Source organism: Podarcis bocagei, assembly GCF_964188305.1.
Source record: "Podarcis bocagei genome assembly, chromosome: 16".
NCBI lineage: Eukaryota > Metazoa > Chordata > Lepidosauria > Squamata > Lacertidae > Podarcis > Podarcis bocagei.
In genome coordinates this window covers 42,796,206-42,800,466 of record NC_138142.1, presented here as the reverse complement: position 1 = coordinate 42,800,466, position 4,261 = coordinate 42,796,206, and the positions used below count along the sequence as shown (strand labels likewise).

The 4,261-nt window shown below is 46.9% G+C and overlaps 1 long non-coding RNA gene across 1 annotated transcript; it reads left to right on the top strand.

The window, feature by feature from the left end:
* The first annotated feature begins 782 nt into the window (after positions 1–782).
* LOC308575292 lies at positions 783–4,061 on the top strand. Its single transcript, XR_014002735.1, has 2 exons — positions 783–980; positions 3,204–4,061. It is a non-coding gene; the product is annotated as an uncharacterized lncRNA (long non-coding RNA).
* Positions 4,062–4,261: the final 200 nt, after the last annotated feature.

Here is a 4,261-nt window from a genome sequence, read left to right as displayed (position 1 = left end):
AAAGTCCCATGGACTGCAAGAAGATCAAACCTCTCCATTCTGAAGGAAATCAGCCCTGAGTGCTCACTGGAAGGACAGATCCTGAAGCTGAGGCTCCAATACTTTGGCCACATCATGAGAAGAGAAGACTCCCTGGAAAAGACCCTGATGTTGGGAAAGATGGAGGGCACAAGGAGAAGGGGATGACAGAGGACGAGATGGTTGGACATTGTTCTCAAAGCTACGAACATGAGTCTGACCAAACGGCGGGAGGCAGTGGAAGACAGGAGTGCCTGGCGTGCTCTGGTCCATGGGGTCACGAAGAGTCGAACACGACTAAATGACTAAACAACAACCAATTCCCTTATTTCCTGTTCCTTATTTGGTTGCAAGAGACGTTCTGAGTTGCACATTGTTTGACAAGAGAGGGCAGCATGGCTCACATGGTTTCAAATGTTGGGTCTCATGAATGCATCTTAGGTTTCAGGGCCAAGGAAGACCCCTCAGTCCAAGACTAAGTTGCTTCTTGTTAGGCAGAGCAGACAATTATTGGGCTGATGGACCATTGACCTGACTCAGTAGAAGGCAATTAACCTCTGCAATTTTCTTGGGGAGATTAATGCTGACTGCCTGGTTAAAAGAGAAGAGAGAGAAGGAAGCGCTAGATCTAAATGACAGGGCTGTGGGTAATCATTGGTGGAACCTCAATTAAATCCAAGGCAATTTCACAAAAGATGAGACAGATAAATTCAAAGGTGGAATGTGCGGTTTTCAGATGGCTGATGGAGGCCTGGAATCCAGAACACAACAAAGCAATTTGGGATTTCTGACTCTCAACTGCTCATATCATCCCAGATTAATTAAGCCCTCAGGCAAAGATGGGTGTCTCTCTTTCCAGTTCAGGGCCCAAACATGTAACTGTATAAAAGGGACAGGGGAGCCCTGGACTTTTCAGATCGCTCCTTTCCTCTCTACATCCAAACGAAACTTCTTCTAACCAGGTAAGACTGATAATCTATTCATTTCTTTGTTTATTATACTTATGTTTGGCAGATTGACTACCAACATAGGAATTGGCCTTATACCAAGATGGACCGTTGGTCCACCTGGCTAAGTATTGTCTACACAGACTGGCAGTGGGTCACCAGCGTTACTGGCAGGTGATCTACACCAACCCTTACTGGAGGTGCTGGGGCTTGAACCCGGGTCCTTCTGCATGCAGAGCAGATGTTCTACCCACTGAGCTATGGACCTTCCTCTGCTGCTTCCAAATTGTAACAGGCAGGCATGGTGCAATATATTTAGAGATGTTTGGGTGTGTGTATAGCAGCATCCTTAGGCTCTGGCTGTTGATGATACAGTACAGTTCTTGACTCACCTTTTCAGAAGGTGTGGTGGCCGAAGGAGCTTCGGTTGGACTCATGGCCTGGTTGAGAGTCAATATCTTAATGCACCAAAGTGGCTCTTCCCTTTGTCTTGACGAAGAACTCTTTATTATATATCCACTTACTTTTAATAACCCCATCAATGTCCATGGAAATGAAGTTTCCGGTCTAAATTTTAACACAAGAGGTTGCAATGGTCACCAGCATGGATGGCTTTAGGAAGGGACTAGAGAAATTCATGGAGGATGAGACTACAAGCCGTGAGGGATTTGTTCTACCTCCATTTTAGGAGGCAGTATGTCTCTGAAGAGCAGGGGATTCTGGGAATCACAAGGGGGGAGGGTTGCTGTTACTTGTCCTGTTTGTGGGCTTCCCATTGTTATATCTGGTTGGCCAATGGGAGAACAGGATGCTAAACTGGATGAGCCCTTTATGGCTTGCTCTGGCAGGACTCTTTTTACATTCATCCGGGGGGGGGGGGGGGCAGCAAGGAGGAGGCTCCCAGAGCTTTTTACAACAATCAAAAATAGTTCTAGTTACAGGCAAGTAGCCGTGTTGGTCTGCCATAGTCAAAACAAAACAAAACAAAATAAAATAATTCCTTCCAGTAGCACCTTAAAGGTAAAGGGACCCCTGACCATTAGATCCAGTCGTGGCTGACTCTGGGGTTGTGGCACTCATCTCGCTTTATTGGCTGAGGAAGCTGGTGTACAGCTTCTGGGTCATGTGGCCAGCAGGACTAAGCCTCTTCTGGTGAACCAGAGCAGTGCACAGAAACAACGTTTACCTTCCTGCCGGAAGGTACCTATTTATCTACTTGCACTTTGATGTGCTTTCGAACTGCTAGGTTGGCAGGAGCTGGGACCAAGCAATGGGAGCTCACCTCATCGTGGGGACTCAAACCGCCAACCTTCTGATCAGCAAGTCCTAAGCTCTGCGGTTTAACCCACAGTGTCACCTGCATCCCATAGTAGCACCTTAGAGACCAAGTAAGTTAGTTATTGGCATGAGCTTTTGTGTGCATGCACACTTCTTCAAAAATAGAACACCCTTGCTTTCAAGCTTACAATCTCAAAGACATGGCACAAGAAGGAAAGGGGATGAGGAAGGCAGAGGGGGAAAGCAAACCCACTGTTTCTTAGGTAAAGGACCTTCACTTTGGTAAAAAGAAGGGAAGCACTACAACAGCTCCTTCTTTGGCTAATGGACAGGGCCAAGTTGGTCTTCCCTTGCTGTGATGCTCTTGCTGGGAGGCTGCTCAGCTCTGTCTCCTAGAACAACTGCCACTTGGAGATGAGGAGCCTTTCTGGGGAAACCAGCTCCTGACCCTTTCTTCTTCAGCTTCAGATAAGCCTAGCTGGATCAGGCCAAAGGCCCACCTAGTCCCACATCCTCTTCTCACAGTGGCCAACCTGTAGGAAACCTGCAAGTAGGACCCACACACAAGAACAACTCAACCCTTCTGTGGTTTCCAGTAACTGGTATTCAGAAGTATTACTGCCCTCTGACCATGGAGGGCAGAGGAAAGCCACTGTGACTAGTAGATGTTGATAGCCTCATCCTTCATGAATCTGGACAATCCACTTTTAAAGTCATCCAAGATGGTAGCCATCACAGCCTCCTGTGGGAGCAGGTTCCATAGTACAACTCTGCGCTGTTTGAAGGACTTTCTTTTATCTGATCCGAATCTTCCAACATTCAGACTCATTAGATGTCCACAAGTGCTAGTGTTAGGAGAAAACATGTTCCTTATGCTCTCCACCCACCCCACAAACCCACAATTTATTCCAGACCAGATTTTCTAATCCATTAATATTTATCCTTCCTGTTGTTCCACAGCCAACTTCCAAAACACAGCCATGCATTCTAAAAGTCAATCCTGCGCTGTCCCATCAATTGGCCTTGGACATTGTGGATACGGCGGTGGATACGGCGGTGGATATGGCATGGGAGGTGGCATCATCGGAGGTGGTGGCATCGGAGGTGGCATCATCGGAGGTGGTGGCTTCGGCGGCGGCGTATCATCCAGCAGCCTTGGCATAGTCCCCGGGGCCAATGTTTCCTGCATGAGCCAAATTCCATCATCAGAAGTGGTGATCCAGCCAGCTCCAGTTGTGTTGACCATCCCAGGACCCATCCTCACTTCAACCGAGCCAATGTCTGTGGGAGGTTACAGTCCATGTGCTTCCGGTTATGGCTACGGGTCTTCTGGTTATGGCTATGGGTCTTCTGGTTATGGCTATGGGTCTTCTGGTTATGGCTATGGCTGTGGGATGGGTTCCTCTTCTGGAGGTTACCTCAGTGGTGGCTACAGAGGTGGCCAGTCATCCAAGGGTTACCCCTGCTAAGCCATTGTGAGAAGACCAGGACTATCCAGAAATCGCCAACCCACCAGTACGGACTCTGTAGCCAAGTTTGTGGGTCTGGGCTTCAACTAATGTTGAGCTCCAGACTTATGAATGGTTCGCCATATATGTGAAAGAAGAAAGCCCTGTTATGTATTCTTTTCTCCCAACTATTTACTTTCCATAAGTGTATATTCCCTTTCCCACATTGCTCTCCAGCCACATAAGGACCAAAGGTCCATCCTACATCTACACGTCTCTCTTCTGAGAGATTATTCTCTTGTTACATAGCTTGGTTGTATGTTTTCTTGATACTCTTCATTTTCTAATAAAGCTTCCTTTGCATCATAAACTGGCTTCTTGCTGTTCTTGTTTGGTAATAATAATAATAATAATAATAATAATAATAATAATAATAATGAGTTTGACCAAACTCTGGGAGGCAGTGGAAGATAGGAGTGCCTGGCATGCTTTGGTCCAGGGGGTTACAAAGAGGCGGACACGACTAAACGACTAATCAACAACAGATTGATCAGGTCAACATCAGGTAGG